We start from the raw sequence: 25434 nt of genomic DNA, 5'->3' as shown, positions 1-25434 counted from the left end.
CGGGGCCACAAAGAGGCCTCCGACAGTGATGGAATGCATTGGCGTGGTTCTGGCTTTCACTACATATTTCCGTACTTTCTAGAAACCCCCTCAAAGGTCACCTGATTATCTGGGGGCCTCTCCAGACTTGTCTCCCGTAACCTCACAAACAGGTCTGCCAGCCACCAGGTGGCAGGTGAAAGGCCTTTCTGTTGGGCTTTGCCACCCTTCAAGTACACCTGCTGCCTGAGGAGGCCCTGGGGGTACCTGACTCCTGTCCCTGGAGGCTGTCCCAGGCCCTTGGAGCCGCCCCTGGATCCTGCACCTGCTTTTGGTGCCATAGCGGCTGCTGGACACATCTTGAGCCCTTTGGGTGTGGCCGCCTCAAGTGGGCCACCTTTGTGCCAGCCCTGCGCTACCCCTGAGCACTGGGTCCCTGATGTGGGAGGGCTGACACTCGAGCTGCAGGAGGCTCTCTGCATCTTGAGTCCCCCTGCCCTGAGCTATGGAGGGAAACTCACTCCCATTCCCCATCCTTGCTCCTGTCTGTTAGGAGGGCCCACAGCAGTGCTGCTTGGCCCCGAGGTCTTAACCACGCTTTCAATTTTGTAGACGCCTCTTCTTGCTCCCAAGGACTTGGAACAGCAATCTAGGGGTGTGGTCACAGATCAACTTACAGGCTAGACCCCAGCATTCTGGCCCTCCCTGCCCTGGGCTCAAAGCTAGGCTGCTCTGTCTGGCCCTCCCTGTGGAGGGCATTCCATTCCACGTGGCTTCTCAACCCCTCATGCTGGTAGACTCTTGGTGGCCCTGCCCCCCTCCTTTTACCCCCTAAGTCCAGGTATGTCCTATTTTTTTTTTTTTTTGTACTAGAGATTGAACCCAGGGGCACTTAAATACTGACCCACATCCCCAGCCCTCTTTATGTTTTATTTTGAAACAGAGTCTTGCTAAGTTGCTTAGGGCCTCGACATGTGGCTGAGGCTGGCTTGGAACTTGCAGTCCTCCTGCCTCAGCCTCCAGAGCTGCTGGGATGACAGGTGTGCATCACCATTTCTAGCACCGTATGTCCTATTTCCATCAGGAGGTGGAATTTAGGCTCAAGTTGTCCCTCCATGGTTCTCGGGGCCCTACACACAGTTTTGTCTTTAGAAAGTACTTTCCTCCATTCCATGCTGATGGACAGTTTGCAGCTAAGATGAGGCTCTGGGAATCTGGCTTGCGTCACTGCTGTCCCTGTCCCACCTTGGCAGGCTCTTTCTGTCTCTCCTTCCTCCCATCACCCAGCCCATGGGTGGGCTCACAGGTGGAGAGGATCACACCCTGGGAATGACGAGGGGCTACTGCCTCCCAGGCACCTTCCCCCTCCATCTCATTGGCTGGAATAGGTTCACAGGCCCCTCCTTGAGCCAATCACTGTTGAGAGTCATGAGACACCTGTGATTGACACCAATGGGCACCATCCAATGAGGCTGGGGAGACCCTGAACCATCACCCGGTACCAGGCAGGCCCTGGCAAGGAGGTTGAATGTCCACGGAATTTCCCCTCCACTTCTGCGTACTTACATTAGTTTCCTGAAGCTAAGTTACTGTTCTGCTCAGAACAACAGAAATTAATTTGCTCCCCATTCTGCAGGCCAGAAGTCCAAAATTAAGGTGTCCGTGGGGCTGTGCTCCCTCTGAAGACTAGGGGGTGATCCATTCCTTGACTCTGAGTTTCTGGTGGCTCCAAGCGTCCCTGGCCGGTGGCCACATTGCTCCCATCTGGTCACACCCCTTCCTCCTCTTCTCTTTGGGCCTTTCTTCTGTGTGGCTCTTCCAGGGACATATTTCATTGGGTTAAAGACCCTCTTGACAATCCAGATGGTCTCTTCGTCTCAAGATCCTTGTTATTACGGCTATAAAATACCTGTTTTCCAAATAAGGCAATAGCCACAGATTCCAGGGGACAGGAATTAGATCTTTGTGAGGGCCACCGTTGAACCGGTGCCAGGATTCGTTACCTCTGTTTGCAGAGATTGTTCCTGGTGGTCAAGCAAGAAAACCCCTGAGCGTCTTACTAAGGGGAGCTCATGAGACTCTGCCCAGCGAGGCCACGTCCCCTGGTGGTGGGGGGCCTGCTCAGAGGACGGAGGAGAGTTGTGTCTGCCTTTGAGTTCACTTCCTGTCCCCTCTCTGGCTCATTTTCCCTACCGTCCCATTTGGTCTACCTGGATTTCTCTGTGATTGCAGAATTCTCTCATTGTGCCTTGCCCGACATCTGAGAGCCGCGAGTGGCCTGCCTGGCATTGAAAAGGAAAAAGTTTCTGGAAGACCCACCTGGGGCTCGAAACCTTGAAGTGGCTGTGGGTCTGGGGCTTGTGAAGGGAAGCTGAGATGGGGGAGGGCTGGAGAGAGGCAGGGGACTGGCCCGGAAGGCCAGAGACGGTCTCCTGAGAGCCAGGCTCCCGGAGGCCCGGGGGCGGGAGGCTGTCAGTGTGCGTAGGTGAGACCACGTGAGCTGCCCACTGGGAGCAGTTGGGGACCTGGAGGTCTCCAACTGGGCAGCCCCAGCGCTGCCTTTCCTAAGCCCCCAGGCCTGAAAGCTCGGGGCCCAGGGAGCATGAAACAGTCTGGCCAAAAAGGCTCCAAGGCAGTTCAAAGACACAGAGAGACTGAGGATGAAGTTTTCAAGCCACATCCAAGGGGACGGCTTTTCATCTGGCTGCCTTTGAATTGGGAATCAAGGCGGGCAAAGTTACTACCAGGTTAAAGTTTAAATGGCACAGAAAGGGGAGACGGGAAGATGAAAGGCCGGCCGTCTGGCCAGGGGAACAAAGCCCGGGCCCAGCCTGGGCACCTGGCCGCAGAGGCGCCGAGTGGCAGCAGTCCCAGCCAGGAGGGGCGACGTGGCCATTGTTCGGTGGAAGAACGAAAGTAATTGAAAGGAAAGGTTAGCCAAGGAGAGGCGGCCGGCGCGCGTGACTGCCTGCATCGTTAGAGAATAATTTAAAGGGAACAGGCCCATCAAGCGGCTCTTATGGAAATGCCGTCATTGAAGAGAAAGGAAGGGGAGGTGGGGCAGCCTTTTCATTCTTTGGAAAAGAGTTTTTTTTTTTCCCCCCCTTACCAAGTACAGACCAGAATCTCATTTGAAATTTCATGATTTTGCAAACTTGCTTCACTCTTCAATTGCCCAGGCTGGGGGTCCTTTCTAGGGCTTTGGGGGTTGGGGAGCCCCATGGGGGGCCTGTAGCCTGCTGCCCGGGCACAAGCTCTTCACGCTGAGGTTTCCTGCTTCCCCTGGAAGCCCAGCCCTTGCTTCCTCCCTGGATCTGTCTGTAACTCTTACCTCTGAATTGCTGCATGACTGGCTACCAACTGTGATGTCTGGGGTCTTGGAGACAGAAATTGGTGAGTTAGCATCCTGCCCCAGAGGTCCAGGTGCACTTCACAATTATACCTTTCTAGATGGAACTTCTGTGCCCCCAGTATCTAACTGGACACAAGAGGAAATCGCTGCTAAGATTGTTTGAATCGTGTTCAGAACAGTCAACATTAATTAAGCACTCGTGATGTGCCTGACAGAATCTAGTGAGCATGACATAGGCCCCCATAGGGTCATCAAGGAAGTGGCCAAGGAAGCAGGAAATAAAAATGCAGATTGATAAGAACTATGACAGACGATGATGGTTACTTAACCTGGTCCGTGGGCCATCAGGGAAGGCTGCCTGTAGGAGGCAGCACTTGAGCTAACTGCAAAGATTGTGAGCTGTTCCTCAAGAAGCTTCCACTTCCAGCCAAGTTGGAGTAACGCGAATAAGATTGACCTTTCTGCCTGAAACAATGAGAAAACTGGACCAGTTCCATGAAATAAGGAGTTGCTAGGCACCGGACAGTGAGAAACAAAGGGCGAAAGCCTGATACAGAGTAAGCCCAGCGATTCAGGAGGCTGAGGCAGGAGGATGCAGGTTCAAGGCCAGCCTGGGCAACTCATGGAGACCCTGTCTCAAAATAGAAATTAAAAAGAGCTGGGGATGTGGGTAAAGTGCCCCTGGGCTCAATCCCCAGTTACCAACACACACACACACACACACACACACACACACACACACGCATGCACGCACACACACACGCACACACACACGCAGAAGAAATGAAGGGCGGAGTTCCCTGAGAGTGGCCATCAGCTCCGGTGAGCCCTGCAATCGCCCCAGCTCACTGCCCGGAGAGTTTCCAGGCCACGACACAGGAAGCGGGGACCCAGGAGAAAGAATGGCAGGCGATCTGAGATCAGGAGACGGAGCTGAGAGGCAGGAGATCAGCTCTACTAGAGCGTGCAGGAAAGAGGACTGGGAGAGGGAGAGAGAACGCAAGGCAAGACCAGGAAGAGCCTTCTGGAGAACTCAGCAGAACGTCGGCTTGTGCACGTGAGGGAACTGATGGGAACCCAGGAATGAACCCCAAAGGACCAGAGTGAAGGGTAGCCAGTGCTCACACGGGGTGGGGGTGGGGAGGAGCACCTGTTCCCACCAGCCAAACCGAGAAGCTCAGACTTCCCGGGGCGCTGTGTCCAATACCAGGAACGCTGTTATCATCTGCATCTTAAATGTCCCCCAAAGACCCAGGTGTCAAAGGCTCAGTCCCTAGCCTGGTACTATAGGGAGAAGGTAGAGACTTTAAGAGGGGGACCTATTAAGTCTTCAGGTCACTAGGGGTTGAGGAGGGTACCCTCAAGGGGGATTCTGGGACCCCGGTCTGCTGAGGGCCATTACCAAGTAGGAATGACGCATCGAAATTTCCTTGCCAAGCGTACCCCATGCTGCTTAGAGGACATTCGATGGGACATTGCATGCATACTTTAATAAGGTGACCTTGCTCAAGGACCAAGGCAGATCCGGGTTTAGAGCTGATCAGGTTTGAGGAAGTAACCGGCTCCTTGAGTTTAAGGCGTTGCCAGTTTAAGATAATGGGTTTTAGGGAAGTTGGAAGTTGAAGATTATTGCTGGGATTAGGGTGTTCCTGCTGCTTGTTCCCGTTGAGTTCTCGTGAGATTAAAATGGGATTTGGAGAGAGCCTCGTGGAGTAGGTGATTGTGCGGGACACGGCAGAACGTGTTTGCCCCTGGACCTGTGTGGAGGTGGTGTGAGAGCTGGAATAAAGAATTGCTGTTTGAACCTACAAAGCTGTGAGTGCCTCGTGATTCTGGTGCCAAGCCGAGACATTGGCCTTGGCACCGGTCTCTTCCTCTTTCTTGTCCTTGATATCAGATGAGCAGCTTGGATCCACCATGTGCTCCCTGCCACGAGGTGCCACCTCTCCACAGGCCCAAAGCAATGGGACCAGCCAACCACGGAGTAAAGCTTCCAATCTGGAGGTCAAATCCTCTCTCTTTACAGGTGGATCATCTCAGGTATGCGTTACCGTCACAGAAGATGACCAACACAAAGGTCCAGACTTTTCACTCATGGGCAATATTAACCTTAGACTGAGCACCACTCTGATCCCACCTAACAAATCTTGAAAACAAGACTCCAAAGGATCAACGTGTTTCCAAGCACTTTAACCGCCATCGGAACAAAGCTCAAGACGATGTACAGAAACACAAAATCATCCAGCACCCAGAAAGACCAAACTCATCACGTCTGCATCCATTCACAAATTGTTAGGAGTGCAAAGAAGCAGGGTAATACGACCCCGAGGAACGGAAAACCATTCCATCAAAAGTGACCTAGAACGGACGCAGATGTTAGAATTAGCAGACGGGAGCGTTAACACAGTTCTTACGACTGTATTCCATATGTTTAAGGTGTTAATTAGAGACCCGGAAAACATGAAAAATCACAATATGAAAAATGAAGATTACAATGTCTGAGGCTGAGGAGTACAATGGGTGGAATTCATAGGAGATTCTCCATCACAGGAGGAAAGACCGGCAAACTTGGAGACCGCAAAGGAAACTATTCGCTGAAACAAAAGGAGCAAAAAGAAGAAAAGCAGTCACAGGACAGAAATGAGCAGAGGGACCCTTCTTAGCACCTGGAGTGTCTAAAGGGGAGGAGGTACCTGGGGTGTCTTAAAGGGGAGGAGGTACCTGGGGTGTCTTAAAGGGGAGGAGGCAGGATACACACTGAATAAACAGAGGCCCAATTTTTCCAAACTTTATGAGAACTATAAACCTGTCGGTCCAAGAAGTTCAGTGAACTTCACACACAAGAGAGTTTAAAAATAATGAAAAAGAAGAAGAAAGAAAGAAAATATTAGAGCATTGTCTAAGGTAATGGAAAAAAACTGAAAAATTGATAACCCATAATTCTACAGCTAGTGTAAATATTTTTCAAAAATGAAGCAAAATATAGATGTTTTTTTTAAAACATGGAAATGCCCAAGGACTTCATTTTAAATGCAAAGTTCAAAAGTAAAAGGAGGGATAAAGTACACCATGCAAACAATAATCACAGGAAAGTAGAGCCGGGTGAGGTGGCTCACACCTGTAATCCCTGTGGCTCAGGAGGCTGAGGCAGGAGGATCAAGAGTTCGAAGCCAGCCTCCGCAACTTAGCGGGGCCCTAAGCCACTCAGTGAGACCCTGTCTCTAAAGAAAATATTAAAAATGGCTAGGAATGTGGCTCAGTGGTTAAGAACCTCTGGGTTCAATCCTCAGTACCAAGAAAAAAAAAAAGTAAACGTAGATTTCAGACCAATGAATATTATCATTTTATGATACGTCAGGGGTTGAGCTGTATTTTTATATAACTTTTAGAGCTGGGTTTTTCAAAACACATGAAGGAAAAACTTAAAGGACTGTAGGGGAAATAGACAAATCTACATTTACCATTGTCAGACATTTCCACACCTCTCTCTCAATCATTAATAGACTAGGAGACAGAAAACTAGTGGGTTAGCTTTTCATTGTTGTGACCAAAACACCTTAAACACAAACAACTCAAAGGGGGAAAGATCTACTTGGGTTCTCAGTGTCAGAGGTGTCAGTCCACGGTCGGCTGGCTCCAAGGCAGAGACATCATGGTGGAAGGCCGTGGTGGAGGAAAGCTGCCCAACTCAGGGGAGCCAGGAAGAGGGGTGTGGGGAGAAGAGAAGACAGGCCAAAGGGAAGAGGAAACCCTTCAAGGTACACCCCCATGCCCTGCCTCCTCCAAGTTGGCCTCACCTCCCGGCAGTTTACTCAGTGATCAGTGGATAATCCACTGAGGGGTCAGGATCTCATGATCCACTCATCTCTGCAGCCCACCTCTGCACACATGAGACTGGGAAGGACCCTCCATAAGAGATCCATAAAAATCAGCATTGACCAACCTGACCTCGTTGACATTTATAGAACCCTGGACCCAACAGCAGCAGAACACGGATTCGCTGTAAGAGCAGGACTTTGGCCAAGATACACGGTATTCAGGATCATAAAATGAGCCTCAGTCGATCCAAAAGAATGAAGTTGGACAATATGTTCTCTGACCACAATGGAGTTAAATTACATGAGGAAGGAAGCACAGAAAGATCTGTGGAAATAGCCCCCAAATATTTGGCAACAAAATGACACACTTTTCAGTATAACTCAGGGGTCAGAGAAGAAATCAAAAGGGTAAAAAAGAGGAAATGTTTTTGACTGGAGTGAAAATGATCACACAGTGTACGGAAATGCGTGGGAGACCTTAAACCAGTGATGCCCAGGGAAATTGATAACGGGATGGAGGAAGGGCTGAGGCCAATGGCCTCCTTTTTTTTTTTTAACCTAAAAAAAGTAAGAATGAATTAAAGTAAGCGGAATAAGGAAATAAAAAGATCAGAGTGAACTGATGTAATAGAAAACAGAAAAACGATGGGAAAAAAAATCAATGGGAAAAAAAAACAATGAAACCAAAATTTACTTTAAGAGCAGTAAAAAAAAAAATAGTAAGTTTCCAGTCAAAGGAAAAGAAATGATGGAAATTACTGTTATCAATGACACAGTTGACATCGCTACCAAATTTATAGATGTGAAAAGGATAATTAAAGGATATTATGAATAGCTCTATGTGAATAAATTCAACACCTTAACTGAAATGGATAAAATCCTTGGAATTCATAAACTGCAAAATCTCATCCAAAATCTGGATAACTGGAATAGCTCTGCGTTTATGAAAATAATTGAACTGTAATCAAAACTTTCCCACAGAAAATGGTAAGCCCTGTGTCTTCACTTGTGAATATGAGCAGATTTTCAAAAATTAAACAATACCAATTCCAAACAAACTCTTCCAGAAAATTAAAGAGGGGCTATTTCCATCTTTTCCAATGAGGCTGACACCCTGATATCAAAATCAAACAGAGGTTTTTGCAAGAAAATAAATCTACAGACCAATATTTTTCATGAGCATAGATGCAAAACTTCTAAAAGCAAAACACACTTTAGGAAATTGACTCTAAGGACATAAAGAGGATAATAGATCATGACCCAAGGTGGTTTAGCACTAATGAAAGTAATTCATCATGTTCACAAACTTAGGAAAGAAAACACAACATCTTAACTGACACAGAAAAGGCATTTGATAAAAGTCAGTATCAAGACCTGATTAAAAATTAACTCAACGCATTAGAATAGAAAGAGGACTTCTTTAACCTGCAGAACCCGAAGGTAACATCTTCCTTCACCCAGATCCTCCTAAGGAAGGAGACAAAAATGTCACTCTGGCTGCTTCTACTCAATATTGTACTAAAGGTTCTAGGGAAAAAAAATAGGAAATAATACAGGAAAATAGGAAAAAATAGTAAATAGGAAAACAGAGAAAAATGTAGCAAAATAAAGAAGAATATTTTTTAATTTACAGATGACATGGCTGTCTACATAGAGAATCTGAAAGAATCGCTAAAGCCGCCAGCCACTAGAACTAAAAATGACATTTAGCACTGTTGCCGGACACGTGATTAACATACAGCGTCAACTGTACTTTGTATTCGAATGGGGACCAATCAGAAGCCAAAATTAAAAATACCATTTACAACAGCATAAAATATGAAAAATGCTTAGAGATCAATCTGGGAAAAGATGTGCAAGCTCTGTACATGTACAACTATAAACTATTGCTGAGAAAAGTTAAAGAAGACATAAATAAATAGAGATATGACTTGACTTTCGAGTCAGAGGACACAATATTTTTGAGGTGTCATTTCTTCCCTAACTTATCGATAGGTTCAAAGCCATTCCCATCAAAATCCCTGCAGGTGTTTGGTGGACGGTTCCAAATTCATTTGGAAATATGAAGTGGATTAAAGTAGCCAAAACCACTTTGAAAAGGACAAAATTGAGGACAGTCTTCTTTGAGTTGAAGATGCAAAGTCACAGGAATCGCGAGGGTGAGGTTCTGCTGTACAGGGAGGAGAGGAAGGGAACCCAGAAAGAGGGGCTCGCTCTTGCACTCTCTCTCTCTCTCTCTCCCCCTCTCTCTCTCTCCCTCTTTCTCTCTGCATGTAGACAACTGGTTTTGGACAAAGGCCCAAAGGTGATCCAGTGAGAAGAGGTAGTCATCTCAGCAGGCTGGGTTAGGACAATCGGATAGCCCTGTGTGAGATTCACATTCTGCACCAACAGCACTTAACACAAAAAGAATCACAGACCTAAATGTAAAATATAAAAATTCCTGAAGAAAACATGAGAAAAATCGTTGTGACCATGGATTAGGCAAAAATTTCTTAGAAACATTACTAAAACCAGAGTCCCTAAGAGAAAAAAAAATCAGTAAATTGGGCTTCATTAAAATAAAAAAAAAATTGTTGAATAGGCTATCTTTTCTCTAGGATATGTTTTTGGCGCCTTTGTCTAGTATGAGATAACAGTATTCGTGTGGGTTTGCCTCTGTCTTGTATTCTGTACCATTGGTCTACATGTCTATTTTGGTGCCAAAACCAGGCCATTTTTGTTACTACGGCTCCATTGGATAGTTTAAGGTCTGGTATTGTGATGCCTCCTGCTTCGCTCTTTTTGCCAAGGATTACTTTGGGTATTCTGGGTCTCTTATTTTTCTAAATGAATTTCATGATTGCTTTTTCTAGTTCTATGAAGAATGTCATTTGAATTTTAATAGGACTTGCATTAAATCTGTATAACAGTTTTGGTAGTATGGCCATTTTGACTTTATTAATTCTGCCTATCCAAGAATATGGGAGATCTTTCCATCCTCTAAGGTCTTCTTCAATTTCTTTCTTTAGTGTTCTGCAGTTTTCATTGTAGAGGTATTTTACTTCTTTCATTAGATTGATTCCCAAGTATTTTTTTTTTAGGCTACTGTGAATGGGGGAGTTTTCCTATTTCTCTTGCAGTGGATTCATCACTAATATATACAAATGCATTTGATTTATGGGTGTTGATTTTATATCTGTTACTTTGCTGGATTCATTTTTAGTTCTAGAATTTTTCTGATCGAGTTTTTGGTTCTTCTAAATATAAAATCATGTCTTCAGCAAATAGTGATAGTCTGAGTTCTTCTTTTCCTATTCATATCCCTTTAGTTTCTTTCATCTGTCTAACTGCTCTGGCTAGAGTTTCAAGGACTACGTTGAATAGACGTGGTGAAAGAGGGCATCTGTGCCTTGTTCCAGTTTTTAGAGGGAATGCTTTCCAATTTTTCTCCATTTAGAATGATGGTGGCCTTGGGCTTAGCATAGATAGATTTACAATGTTGAGGTATGTTCCCACTATCTCTAGCTTTTCTAGTGTTTTGAACATGAAGAGGTGCTGTATTTTGTCAAATGCGTTTTCTGCATCTACTGAGATGATCATCTGCTCCCTGTCTTAAGTCTATTGATGTGATAAATTACATTTATTGATTTTCATATGTTGAAACAACCCTTGCATCCCTGGGATGGACTCCACTGGATCGCGGTGCACTATCTTTTAAATATGTTTTTATATGTGTGGTTTGCCAGAATTTTATTGAGAATTTTTGCTCCTATGTTTATCAGACTGGGAAAACTGGAAATCCATATGTAGCAAAATTAAATTAAATCTCTATCTTGGACTGGGGATATAGCTCAGAGTGCTTGCCTCGCATGCACAAGGCCCTGGGTTTGATCCTCAGCACTACAAAAACAAACAAAATCCCTCAAAATAAAAAATTCCCTCAATCTCTCACCCTGCACAAAATCAACTCAAAGTATATTAAAGACTTCGGCACTAGAACAGAGACCCTGAGCCTAATAGAAGAAAAAGTAGGACCAAATCTCCACCATGTGGCTTAGGAACTGACTTCCCGAACCAGACTCCTACAGCACAAGAAGTAAAATCAAGAATCAATACATGAGGTGGATTCAAAAAGCTTCTTCTCAGTAAAGGAAACAATCAATAACATGAAGAGATACCCTACAGAATGGGAAAAAAATCTTTACCACATGCACCTCAGATAGAAGCACTAATCTCGAAGATATATAAAGAATTCAAAAAATTTAACACCAAAAAACAAATGACCAAATCAATAAATGGGCTAAGGAACTGAGCAGACACTTCATAGAAGAAGATATACAATTGATCAATAATAAACTTGAAAAAATATTCATCATCTCTAGCAATTATAGAAATGCAAATAAAAACTCCTCTAAGATTTCATCTCACACTGGTCAGAATGGCAATTATCAAAAATATAAGCATCAATAAGTATTGGATGTGGGGGGAAAGATACATTCATACATTGCTGGTAGGGCTGCAAATTGGTGCAACCACTATGGAAAGCAGTATGGAGGTTCCTCAGAAAACTTGGAATGGAACCACCATTTGACCTAGTTATCCCACTCCTCCATCTGTACCTAAAGGACTTAAAAACAGCATACTTACAGGGACACAGCCACATCAACGTTTATAGCAGCTCAATTCACAATAGCTAAACTATGAAACCAGCCTACGTGCTTTCAACAGATATAGAAAATGTGGTACATACACAGAATGGAATATTACTCAGCCTTAAAGAAGAATGAAATTATGGCATTTTCAGGTAAATGGATAAAGCTGGAGACTATGATGCTTAGTGAAATAAGCCAGTCTGAAAAACCAAAGGCTGAATGTTTTCTCTGATAAGTGGATGCTAATCCATCATGGGGGAGGGTAGAGAATGAAGGAACTTTGGATTGTGCAGAGGGTAATGAGGGGAGGGGAGAGGGTGAAGGGATGAAAAGGAGAGTGGAATGAGACAGACAGTATTACCCTGTATACATGTATGGTTACAGCTCTGACTCTGCACCGTGTTCAGCCAGAGAAGTTGTGTTTGGTTTACGTACAATGTGTCAAAATGCATCCTACTGTCATGTATAAGTAATTAGAATAATTTTTAAAAAGATAATAAAGATAATATGTAAATATAATATTTCAAAAAAGCAAAAAAAAAATCAAATTTATGCTCTTTGAAAAATATCATTAGAGGACTGAAAAGACCAACTATGGAATTTAATAAAATAATTAATCATATATTTGATAAAGAATTTGATTCTAGAATACAGAAAAAACCTTCAGAATTCAATAATAAGAAAACAAATAAGCCAGTAGAAAATGGCAAGTGATTTCAACAGACACTTCAGTAAAGAGGCTAGATGGTGACCAACAGGCACAGGAATCAATCGAGGCTCAATATCACCAGGCCTCAGGGGGTTGCAAATGCATGTCACTCATTGTCCATCAGAATGGCTAAAATCTACGACCAAGTGTTGAGAACTGTCTTACACCGATGATCTGAAAAAATTGTTTGGATTTTTCTTAAAATTTAAACATTTATGCTAGGCATGGTGGCACACGCCTATGATCCCAGCAACTCTGGAGGCTGAGGCAGGAGTTCAAGGCCAGCCTCAGCAACTTAGTGAGACCCTGTCTCTAAATAAAATACAATCACCAAAAAAAAGGGCTAGGGATGTGGCTCAGTGGTTGAGTGGCCCTGAGTTCAATCCCCAGTACCGGAAAAAAAAAAAAAAATCTAAATATATGCCTGTCATTTCTCTCCTAGGCGTTTACCAAGAGAAGTGAAACTCTATGGGCATCTAAAATCTTAAACATGAATGTCCATCGCCACTTTATTTTTCATAGTGACAACCTGGCAACCACCCCAAACTCATTAGCAGGTAGATTACGGCCCACCCTCCCAAAGGAATGGTATTTACCAAAGAAAGGAGTGAGCTTCTGACCTTCACGACAACATGGATGGATCTCAAAGTAAATGCTTAAGGAACGAAGCCAGACACAAAAGAGTACCTATCATACGACCCAAAGTATATAAAACTCCAGAAACTGCAGAGGGATCTATAGAGACAGAAAGCCCACGTGTCCGTCAACTTCCTGCAGCGTTGACCGACACCTGAGAAAACTCAACTTAAAAGAAGAGAAGATTTGTCGTGTCTTACCATTTCAGAGGTTTCGGTCCATGTCCTCGGTCACTGGGCCCCGCTGCCCTTGGTCCCGGGGTGAGACAGCACATCACGGTGGAATTGCATGGCAGAGGAAACAGCTCGCCTCGTGACAGCTGGGAGAAGCAAAGAGAGGGAGAGGGAGGGGCCAGGGTCCCGACGTCCCCTTCAAGTCACTTTCCCACTGACCTACTTCTTCCAACTAGTCCCCCCCTCCTAAAATCTCCACCACTTCCCACTAGAGCCTTGGACGGGGGGCCACACCTTCAATGCATGAGCCTCTAGAGGACATTTAAGATCCAAATCATCACAGCCTGTTAAGGTCTGCAAACAAGTCAGGATGGCGCCTGGCATTTTGCCAGAGGGAGTGGTTTGTGAAGTGGCGCCAGTGAGCCATTAAGTGTGGAGATTCCTGATTGGTGGACTGCTGTATCTAGTTTGTGCTAATTAGATAAGCTGTGTGGAATGTATATATACCCCTCCGGTCCTACAATAAACAGCTCCTACTCCTGCTGTATCAATGTACACAAGTTGTTCGTCACCCCCTGGTTATTTTGCTGCAGCCGGACTGCGGCAACAGCCCATCAGTGGTTGCTTGGGACTGGGGACAAGAAGTGAGTGGGAGGGATGATAGAGTCAGGAGGAAACGAGGTGCTGGACAGGCTCACTACCTTTACTGTGGGATGATTTCATGGATGTACACAGTGTCAAAGCTTGTACCCTTTCAGTGTGTGCAATGTGTTTTACTATTGTGTCTTACTCATACCCCAATAGACCTGCTTTTTAAAAGAGGGAAAAGGTAGTGAGGAACGAGTGCTCCAGTAGAGGTGACAGCCTGGCAAAAGCTAGGAGATGAGAGCCAGCAGGGGTGTTAGGGAAGGACAGGTCGGGCTGGAGAATGGGGCATGGCCTGTGGTGGTGGGGGCTAAGAGCCCATTTTTGCGATCAGCTTCTAATATGTTCTGCATCTCGTTAGAGAGTCTCAGTCGTTTGGGAGGGTACCCAGGCCTGGATCTTGTTTTCCTGCTTCTTATGGGCTCCTCCTGGAAAACTCAGCCACGCTATTCAGGTGCTCAAATGAGCCCCATCCTGGAAGTTGGGGCTCAGGAGAGTTAGTACCTAAGGGAAGGAGAAGATGCTGGAGAGGTGGGGGGCGGGCTCAGCAATCAGGAAGATGGGCCTCCAGGCCTCCCCCCAACCTAGAAGGATACCTGCATGGATTCCCCAAAGCTGGTGTGCAGAAAAATTGCTTAACAGAGTTGATTTTGCTGAATGACCTGTCACACACCCACCTCCTGGGCTGTCCAGCAGGGTTCTCTGCAGCCATTTGAAGGGCCAAGGCCAGGGTGAAGGCGGAGAGTCTGGGGGACAGTTCAAGTTTGGCGTGAGAGATGGCAGAAGTATGGGCAGGGTTGGTCGGGGATAAACACTGGGAGCTGCTTAGCCAGGCGTCTGGTGAAGTGGCTTTTCCACAGATTGACTTTTGGTCAAACCGATCTTGCAAATCATTCGTTGAAACTGCAAAGCCATTTTCTTCTTCTCCTGGGAAAACCGGACAAGTGTCGACATCATTTCCACAGGAGAACACAGGTCAGGCGCAGCCCATGGCTGAAGCCTGGGGATGTTTTTACGGTGGGGTGTTGGGCATTGTCTGGAGCCCACCGAGGGCCTGAGCTGAACTGGGGTTACCCTGAGGGCAGAGGTGGAAAAGAAGGGCTGTGTAGGGTCTTCTTTGAAGATGTGAGGGCAAGAAAAGTCAGCGCACAGTGTGGTCAGCCAAGAGTGTAAGAATAAACCTCCACTTGGTCACGTCAGAGATGACCTGGGCCCAGGGGAGGGAGAATCCAAGGCGTGTGTATGTGTGTGGGGTTGGGGAGACAGCAGGCCCGTGTGAATGTCTTCCTGGGGAGATGGGATTGAACTGGGCTGAATTTAGATTTGGATCAGGACAGGAAAAGAGGGTAGGGGAAGAGACAAACGGTGGGAAGCATATTCCGGAACATGTCGGTGGCCAACAGAACTTACTCTGAAATGATCTTTCCTGATATTAAAACCACCCCCTGATACAATGGAACGCAGCCAGCCTGGAGATGTCAGCGTGGTGAAGAGCCAGGACGGTGGTTTGCATGTTTGTTAGTTTATCTGTTCCCCCCTCCACCCATCTTTCCACCCATGAGTGTATATTTCTTGTGCATTTAAAAAAAAATGTCATGAATCTACAAACTCATAAATCTCTCCTGTTTCTCTCCCTCGAAGGGAGACCAGCCCTTCCTTAGACAGTAGCTCAAAGACAGATCGGCTCTCCCAGGAGACGGAAGCCCAGGGTGTTCTGCCCCCAGCGTCCCCAGGAGGCTGCATGTTCCTACCAGGCCACCGGCTTGAGTGGACGTGGGCCAGGGGCGGGAGGACACGCTCTGGCTGGCATTGCGAGGTGCCAGGCGCACCTGAGCAGCTGGGCAGGTGTGACAGCTGCCCGGGACCGCATGGAGCTGGCGGTGCCTGTGCACACACACCCGTCCCCACCTCGCCTCCCTCCACACCTCCCTCGCCTTCCCGGCTAGCTCAGGTGTGGTGCATCTGCGGCCGTTGGCAGCTCTCTCGCCCGCAGTGCTTGGGAGCTGTCAGGTTAAAAGCTGGCTTGCTCGATTTGATCCCACATGCGAGCTGTTTTATTTCCCCCTCTCTCTCTTACATGGCTTCGGTGTGCTTTTATAAATATTTCACTAGCCTTGCTAAAGTCTATTTCATCTCTCTCTTAAATTTATTAAATATAAATGTAGCAACAACTCTACCATAAGTCTCTCTTTGCTGTCAAAATCTCAGGCTCCTGTGGAAGTAAATATAATTTGCTTTGTTTACCATGGGCAACCCGGAGCCCTGTCTGCTCTGTCAATACCTCCTGAGCCCCCCAGTTCTCCCTGCTTGGTTGGTAGGGCCCTATTGCATCTAGGTACAGGACACAGGGACATAGGGTCCGCTTGGAAGATGGCACAGCATATAACCAGTAGGGGCTGTTCTCGGGGAGTTCCTTGGTTCATTGGTCCCCCAATGGCCCCTGCAGTCAGTAAACACGGGGGCCTTTCCTTATCACCCCAGCCCTGAGCAGTCCTGAGGCCCATCTGGGCAGAGCTTCGCCCCTTGTTTCTGTTTTGGAATAGAGGGCCCATCTGTCGCAGCGGGTGACCTGGCCGAAAAAGACACAGACCCCTGTGAAATGATTGAGGGCACCGACACCCCTCCCACCCGGCAGACCCAGAGCCAATAGAACCGGGGGCAAGGCAGGAATTCTGGTCCCCGAAAGCAAGCCACAAGCGCCACCCCCCAAACCCCCCTGCCACTTCCTTTGTTCTTTGTTAATTGCAAAATAAACACAACCCTGCCCACCGACTGTGGAAAGAGATTTCTGCCAACTGGGGAGCCAGCAGGCAGTGGGCAGGGGCTGCCTTCCGTTCTGGCGGGTCTGGCGCCATTTGCCCTCCATCGGCCACTGTGATTTCCTGGAGGAGGCGGGGCAGCGGGGAATCACAGAGTCAGGCACCCGAAGGCCCTGGCTCAGGGCTGGTGGGTCCCGGAGATGAGGGACGTGGGGGGGCAAGGTGGAAGAGACGAGTGGACTTCAACTCTGCAGTCAGTGCGGAGGGTGTTTTCTTCAACAGAGAACTAGGTATCTTTCCCAAGGAGATGTATTCTCTCCATTTTTATCTCCTAATAAGAATGGCCCTCTCAGTCTGTCCCGGTCTCCTCCACTTTGGGTCAAGACATGGATGCAGAAAATATTGCATTTCCTTTGAAAGAAAGAGCTTGACCTAGAACCCCCACTCCCGACTCCTAACCCAGAACCTTCCACCAAACTTTGCTGAGATGAGAGCAGGTGTTGATATGGGCTCTGGGGACTTGGGATGGGGCGTGGTTACCTGGCTGCACCTGGGGATGCGGATCTGTGGTCAAATTTCTCCCAGGCTCCTGGCTTTTACAAGGGCTGTGCCCTGTGGTCCCTGAGACCATCCTGCAGTTCCAGAGCAGGGTGTTGTGCGGGCCTGCAGACCCGCTGCCTCACCGTCCCACGCAGATACATCAGGAGAAGGGAACCTTTGCCCTCGGGAGGTTTGGAAAGGAGTTATGTTTTGGGGGTACTGAGAACCAATCTTCCATATATTAAACTCTAACACAGCTTATGTCGAATGCCATTGTTTGGTATAAAGATTTCACTTAAAATGTGAAAAGGCTTTTAGAATCTTGCTTTTGAAACGATTATAATTTTGACTTGACAGTTTTCTTATTTTAGTATCCGTAACCCTTTCCCCCCCCCTTTATGGCTCTCATGCACATTTCCAGCCCTGCCCCCATTTCCAACAAATCTGTGGGCCCCACTGCTGATGGGGTGATCGGAGCCCCTGGTCTGGGCTGGAAGACCTAGAGTGAGCAGTTTTAGGGACGGGGTGTGGGAAAGAAGTGGTTTGCTCTGGATCAACTGATCACCCACTTTCATCCTGCCGCCCCTTGGATGTCCCCAGGGAACAGCCCCCTGAGCCCCCGCCAGCCTCTCCTCCCGGCTGAGTGGGAGGCTGTGAATTCCTGAAGGTAAATGACAGGGGCAGCGGCAGGCGCCCTGTGTCAATTGCATGAGGGCTCCAGGCGCGGGCTGGAGCTTCCTGTCTGCCTCGGGAGCCAGGCTATTTCAGGATCTCGCTGCTTCCCTTCTGTTCTTCCAGGGAGGGCAGGAAGGAGGGCGGGCAGTGGGGGAGCGCAGGCCTGAAGCTCGGCTTCCACCAGGTGTTTCACAGGCAAACTTTTTTTTCCTTCCTGTTTCTGCTGCCCACTGCTGGCAGAACGGTTCCGTCAAGTGGGCATAACTTTTCTTTTGATTTGCTTTTTATCCACTTTTTTTTTGGGGGGGGGGGAATGAAAATAAGAACCCAGTCACATGCTACTCAAGGTCAGGATGCGGCTGGAGAAGGCAAATCTGCCCTGACTACTCGCGTGACCTTGAACTGCACATTGACACACTGGCGGGGTCCTGACAATTTAATGTGTTTTGTACCTTGGGCGTTTTAACGGTGGCTTCCCTTTTCCTAAGGGTGGTAGGGACAAGGACAGAAGGCCACTGTTTGTCTGCCTGCCTTCCTCCCCCGTCTTTGGCTGGATTGGGGTGAGGTGTTTGTATGAATCAGCTCCATGGCACTTTTGCACACTGTTTTTCAGCTACGTCGAATACTCTGACGTCCATCAAGCCATTGTTTTGGCAACTTCCCTGGGAGGTTGGTGGCGATGGGATGGGTATTTCTCTTTCTTTCTTTCTTCCTTTATATTTATATATGCTGGGATTGAACTCAGGGATGCCCCATTACCGAGCTACAATCCCAGCCCTTTTCATTTTTTTAATTTTGATGCAGACTCACATTCAGTCGCAGAGGCTGGCCTCGAACTTCTGCTCCTCCTGCCTCCGCTCCCAAGTTGCCCTGATGACAGGTGTGTGCCATCATGCCGGGCCTGAGAGCTCTATTTTTCTCCACAGGACCCCATGGAGGCTGGGAGAAGGAGACTCAGGACTTAAAGTGCATCTCACCCCATTGGTACTCCCCTGGCTACCACGCACCACCTCTTGGCCAGCCTTGAGGTTTCCAGTTCTCTATGAGAGAGGCCTGGGAAGGGCCCCCACTCAACATTTGGGCCCCAAAAGGAGACTGTCTCCCAAATGTGGCTCAAGGTACTTGAGTGAGTTCTCTCTCAGAGGCATTTGGCAGTTTTCCTTGTCATGACTGGGGGTTTGCTACTGGCATCTAGTGAGCAGATGTATGAATCACCCTCCAATCCGCAAGATGGGGATCCTCCCCCACCACACAGGGGTACCCATCTCAGCAGCACCCAGTGCAGAAGCTCCAGGTTAGGTTTAGGGGAATAAACTCCACATGGTCAGTACCTAGCTACATATTTACTACCTTATTTCATGTATTCAGACCACCATGTGGTGCAGATCGCCACTGAGCACCTGCTGTATACCTGGTATGCTTTCATGTACACCCATGCTGTCTCAACTATGCTGTATCCCTCGCACTAACTCGTGGCTCCTCATGAGACATGGTCAGGCAGGTGATTTTTCCCATGGGACAGGTGGGAAAGCCAGGATTGGAGGCTTCGGGGAGGTAGTGTGCAGGATCAGCTCAATAGGGAGACAGGGAATGAGGCCTGGACAGAGGCACCGGCCTGCGACCAAGGCCTTGGTTGATTCCACTGGGAATCCCAGAGCTGGTACGGCCCCTCACAGATGTTCCAAACAGGGGCGAAGAATCCAGGGCTTTCTCCCAGCCCCCCAACTTCAGCCACTCAATGCGGGCTTGCCCATAAAGGGGGCACCCTTTTGTGAAGTGTCTTTTGATGGAGGCCAGGGCTCTGATGGCAGCTTAGCCACTTGCAGAGCCACCGACTGTCCTAAGCCGCTGTTTACAGGGAGCACTCTGGCTCTGGAGTGGGGACGGTCCTTGCATGGTGTCCACCTTCATGGGGCTCTGATGATGGCAGGGCCTGAGGTCCCCCAAGCCAGGGCCTTTAAATCTCTGGCAAAGTAATGATCAGCAATGTTTTAGCCCCAAAGTCACACACCGGCAGCACCGTGTTCCACAAATGTGTATTTTTAGAGGATTTTGAGTGTGTCGCTCACATTCTAAAATAAGGAGACTTAACACAAAGTTGTTTCTAGTTTCCACTGAAACACGGGGAGAGCCTGCCTCTTGGGCCCCATTTCTGCTGCGGGGGGGCAGTGATGGGCCTCCTGGTCTACCCCGGGTGCCGGGTTCCTCTGCACTGAACCTTGGTTTCCTCCACCAGCGCTGGGTTGTGTGTGTTCTGTGACCTCAGGGCCCTTTTCTCTGCCTCATTTCCCACAGTGGCCTTGAAAGGAAATCTCAAGCATCACGGAGCAAACGTCTCCCTGAAAACCAAGAGGAACGAATACACCCTTTGTTTTGGGGGACATCCCGCCCTTCCAGCTGGCGCTGCTGCTGCAGGCACGAGTGGGCTTCGGTTTTCCGTGGGCGACTTCATTGTTAAGAGCCAGCCTGACAATGAGGCCAGGGCGGTGGACAAGTTTCTGAGCGGGCGCGTTTCCGATAGCGCGAGGTAACAGCTTCATTACTCGGTGATGAGTGACCCATATTTCCTAACATGATTTCCCTGCTGTAACTCAAATTGAGTTCATGTTATTCTAATGATATCAGTTGACCTTGAGAATTAGACCAAGAAGCCTGGGGTTATTCTTCCAACTTCCACTGCAGATTCTGGTGATGTGTTTGGAAACACAATCTGCTCCTCGTTGCCCCAAAGTGGGCAGGGGGAAAATAGAAAACAAAGATCCTGACCTGCTCTGATTTTTTAGAAAATGCATCCGGGCAATTTTTCAGACCGTGGGAGGCTCCTTCCCTCCTGGTCCTGTTCCCGTCCTGGTGCATAGCTGGAATTCTCTCTGCACCCAGACCCTGCAAAGGAAAGACCTGAACTTCCTGTCCTCCTTGTCTCTCCCCCAGGTTCCTGGAGCCTTCCTGGCAGGAAGCGTCCTGCTCTAGGTCTCTTGGGGCCTCCTGCCCCACCCCCACCTGCCAGACCCATCTCCAGAAACAGAGCAGATGCCTCACCACTTCTGGGACTCCCTGACCAGCCCTCATCGCCTGCTGGTAAAGCCAGACTCCTAAGCCTGGCACTCGAAACCCTCGATTACAGCCCACCTCTGTCCCCCGTCCTTCCTGCCAACATGATCCTGCAGTGGCCAGCGCGGGATGGCGGGGGGCCTTCCATACTGGGCTGCTCCGGACCCACCCCTGCCTTTGCCCCACCATACTCCCCTCCCGACACCCCCGACCAACTCCATCCTTCTGTCCGTCCACATCTCTCCCTCCCTTCATTCCCTTCTGTACCTTGTCTTTCTGGAGCCCGGACTCGTCTGGACATCGAGGTCACAGCTGTGAACAAGACAGATCAGGTCTCTGTTCTCAGCAAGCTTCTGTTCCAGGTCAGGAAAGAGACAGTCACCAAGAAGACAGATGATTAAAAAAAAGGCTACGAATCTCCCAAGTGATAAGCTTTGAAGGACACACGTAGTGTGATGTGTCTGGTGTCCTAGGGGACCTGGAGATGACTCCTTTATTGAGAAGGCCCCTGAGACCGGAAGGGCAGGAGTTCCCAGCTCTGCTGGAAAGCTGGGGGACAGGGAGCTCAGCCCCAGGCTACAGGGGGAGGGGCTGAGGGTTCTAGGACACCAAGGTCCAGGGCTCTGAGAGAGCACTGAGCTGCAGAGACAGGCCAGGAATCGCGTCCCCCACCCCCCAGGTGGCTGAGTTCAAGTTCACCTTGGGTGGCTTGCGACCTAAGCAAGTTGTATAACTTTTCTGGGCCTCAATTTCCTTATCTGTGAAATGGGGACAAGAGATGAGGAGTTGGTGAGTTCCTATAGGTGAACTGCTGGGGACTGTGTTCATGTCTGTATTTTTGGCCTGAATGGCCCAGGAACTTCCACCTGTCTCATTGAGGTTTTCTTTTTCTTTTCCTTTTGCTTATCTTCCCCCCCCTTCCTCCTTTCTCTTTCCCTCTTCCTTCTCTCTCTCTCTCTGTAACCAAATCTAAACACAATTGGAAACCCGTAAGCACGAGCACTTGCAATAGAACAAAATAAAGAGCCCCAAGTGGACCGCGGGGGACACTGACCGTCCCTCCCACGGGGAGTCCCAGGCTCGCTCTGGGCGCTGAGCAGGTGGGGACTCGCCTGGGGTTCCCGGACCTTCCTCTCCTTTGCACCTTACAGGGGGGCACACAACTGTTAAAAGAAGCCCTGCCACGTGCCCCCTTTCCAGGGGAAGCAGCCGAGCCCCCGTGGGGAGGAGAGCGGAGCCGTGTCTCCAGCGGGTGGGGAGCCTGTGATAAGCCACGGCACAATGTGGCGTGCTTCTTTGCCCTTGCTGAGCCGGAACGGGAAATTAAGCATTCAGACCTGGAAACCCCACGTGTCTCCCGAGGATTCTGCTCTTTTGGAAGCCGGCACCTCTTCTAGCACAAAGGAAGAGCAAGCAGCCCAGGGAGAGAGAGAGAGAAAGAGAGAGGAAGCGTGAGAGAGGGAGAGAGACCACCAGGGACAGAGAGTGAGAAACAGGGAGAGATGACACACACACACACAGAGACCGAGAATAAAAGACCTTGAGACACAGAAAGAGACGCGGGGCCGGGTGTGGGTGGGAACACTAGAGACAGACAGACAGACCAAAGGAGAAGGCCAGGGTGAGCAGTCCCTGTTGGAGGCCCTTTGCCTCCTACCATTTGCTTGAAACCAAACACATCCCACCTTCCAAAGACGAGATTGGGGCAAGTTCCCTCTTTTGCTCCAGTGCCCCCCGCCCTTGCAAGCTTTCCCCCCCTCACCAAGCCCCTCAGAGGCACATGGACCCAGGACCATCTCCCCCTTGAGTTTCCTGCTCTCTTCTCTGTATTTGGAAATGGTTTGCTCGGGGTGGATCCACATGGAGTGGGCGTGGTCTTTGCATTTTTCATTTTGATTTTAAGAAACAACAAGCTCTTGGGTCCTGGATTCTTTGCATTCACCTCTGCTGCCCCCTTCACTCCAGTTTGTGACCTGTGTCTTGAAGTCCCCACGCTGAGACTGTCCGTCCTCCTAGGTCGGTGTCCACCAGGCGGCTCAGCTGCTGGGGATGACATTGCTCTCCTGTTTCTGACTCTGGAATGATTGCAGCATTAGTTCGCCCCAGGCTGGTTCCATGGGGAGCCCAGACCTGGGCTATGACCGGTGAGACCAGGCTGGGCCACACCGGAAGCAGCCCCTGTGCTTCCCAAGCCGGAATGTTGGAGTCAGCGCTTTCCTCCAGTTCTTGAGGTAAGGTGGCCTGGGGCTCTCTCGGACCCCTAAGTCCCCCCAGCCCAATTCCTGGTGTTGGTTGTGACACTGAGGTGCAGGGGGGTTGGATCCCCATCTGTTTCAGAAAAGTCAGAACAGGAGGAAATCAGATCACAACAGTGACCGCCAGCACCATGCATCCTTACTGTATCCCATCTACATTTTATTCCAAGCTCACCCTAGGCCCCCTGCGATTTTCACTTTATAGATAACTGAGTAACTGAGGTGTCAGAATGTCACTCACCAAGTTACCTGGCTCACAGTCTCGAACCCGTACTTCTAAACGACCCATATTGTAGTGATCTGTGTTTTCGATGAGGATTTCTCTCCTCAGTGAATACCGGCAGGAAGATTTGGGAACCTCAGTCATCAAAGTACTGCACAGCCTCCTGCGGCTGGGCTGGAGACGTGTGTGTGTGTGTGTGTGTGTGTGTGTGTGTGTGTGTGTTAGTTTAGTGTGCTAGGCTGGGGGTACAGCTCAGTGGCATGCAAAAGGCCCTGGGTTCAGGTCCCCTGAGTAGGTCAGGCTGCTCAGCCGACTTGGAAAACCAGAACAATGAAGCCCATAAAGGGTCACCCCTTGATCTACCCTCTGGGAAGTCCCTGGTCTATGTGACAGTCCCCTCTGTGCTGTGAATATCTGTCTACCTTGTCCAAAAGCTTTTTCCTTAAAGAAGATTATTCTAAGACTCTCTTGAGCCTCTTGGTTGGTCGGGGCAGCTGGTTTCTGTGTTTGGACTGAACTTGAATTTTTTGCATACGGTCCAGTGTCCCCTCACAGGTCCATTGTGATTGGAGACTTGGTCCCCAGGGTGGTGGTCTCCCAGGTGGTGGGATCTTCTGGAGGCGGGGCCTGGTGGGAGGTCCTTAGTCATGGGGGCTTGCTCTTGGAAGTTCTTCACAGAGGGTTGTAACAGAAGGAACAAGCCTGGCCCCACCAGCTCTGCGCCCACATGTGCTTCTGCATTGCCATCCGCCATGATGTGATCCAGCCAAGCGAGAGGGCCCTCCTCAGGACTGAGCCAATGCGGGTGCCATGCCCTTGAACCTGCAAAACCTGCTAAATAAACTTCCTTTTTTACTTAAATAGTCTGTCTTAAATATTTTGCTATAGTGACAAATAGCTGACTGATTTACACACTCTTCTTGGTAGGGTGTAGGCTCCGTGGGGCCAGGGGACATGTTTGTCTGTTCAGTAAATTCTCGTCTTGGGGCTGTGCACATGGTGATTCCTGTTGGAACCTATCCCTCCACCCCTCCTGCTGCACTTGGTTCATCCCAGTGACCTTTGACAGATTAGAAGGCCATCGGCCGGTCCTGGTCTGCACAGGGTCCTGTAACACACTCCATTAGCACCCTGATCTGTTCCTGCGTGCTTCTCTGAGCTGAAAGGATACATGAGCATGGGTGGCTGGTTGGCACTGGCTCTCCTGCCCCAGCACAGGAGTCAGTGACTGTGGCTCTGTGCTCAAGATGGAGCCCCTGCACCAGGCCTGGCCGTCCCAGATGCTCAGTAAGGACTGATTCGCCAAGTGAACTAGTCTCTCCAGCCAGAATGTGCCACCCACGAGTGGAGGTGGGTGGCCTGATGGAGGGGGAGGGGGTCATAAATGGAGAACCAGGTCAGTGAGCACAAGTGTGTCTGCAGCTCTGCAAAGACTATGCCCCAGATTTCTAGCTATGGCACCATTTAAAAGGGAGAAGATAAAGCTACTTGGTGAACTAACTGTGGCCCTTCGGTCATCTTCCTCTTCCCTCTAGATGCTTTCGTGGAGCCACAGGTATCCTGGCTCGGCACCAGGACGTTCTACTTTGTGAAGCACCTAGTGAAAAAAACCCTCCAACCATGTTCCATGTCTCCTGGAATAAAAAACCCAGCTCCCTATCATGTGTGCAAGGTCTTCAGTGATCTGTCCCAGCCCGGAATTACCCCTCTTATATCCCCCCCACCACACTTTACTCTAGAAGGGAGTCTTTTTCTTTCCTTGAAATAGGCAAATTTATTTCTGCCTCAGGGCCTTTGTACCTACTGTCCCCTCTGCTCCCAGCTCTTTACTTGGCTTCTCCTTCTCATTATTTAAATCTGAACTCACATTTTCTTTCTCAGAGGGGCCACCCAAAGAGGAGGTGCCGCCATCTCCCACCCTCCCATAACTCTACCCTGTCCCTTTCCTTTTCGTCTATGCTATTCTCTGAAACTTCACTTATTTA

The 25434-nt window shown here is 48.8% G+C and overlaps 2 long non-coding RNA genes across 2 annotated transcripts in view; one reads left to right on the top strand and one right to left on the bottom strand.

Annotated features, from left to right (window-relative positions):
* Positions 1–21498, bottom strand: part of LOC144370844 (uncharacterized) — a 30442-nt gene extending 8944 nt beyond the window's left edge. Inside the window, exons 1-3 of the long non-coding RNA XR_013430854.1 lie at positions 21239–21498; positions 14624–14873; positions 13329–13447 (exon numbers count right to left, since the gene is read on the bottom strand). This is a non-coding gene — a long non-coding RNA (uncharacterized LOC144370844). The remainder of the gene's footprint in view (positions 1–13328; positions 13448–14623; positions 14874–21238) is intronic.
* Positions 20760–24310, top strand: LOC144370845 (uncharacterized). Its single transcript, XR_013430855.1, has 2 exons — positions 20760–23202; positions 24118–24310. It is a non-coding gene; the product is annotated as an uncharacterized LOC144370845 (long non-coding RNA).
* The last annotated feature ends 1124 nt before the right edge of the window (positions 24311–25434 follow it).

Source organism: Ictidomys tridecemlineatus, chromosome 15 (assembly GCF_052094955.1).
Source record: "Ictidomys tridecemlineatus isolate mIctTri1 chromosome 15, mIctTri1.hap1, whole genome shotgun sequence".
Lineage (NCBI taxonomy): Eukaryota > Metazoa > Chordata > Mammalia > Rodentia > Sciuridae > Ictidomys > Ictidomys tridecemlineatus.
Note: the sequence above shows the minus strand (reverse complement) of the source record. Positions and strands in the feature narration are given on the sequence as shown.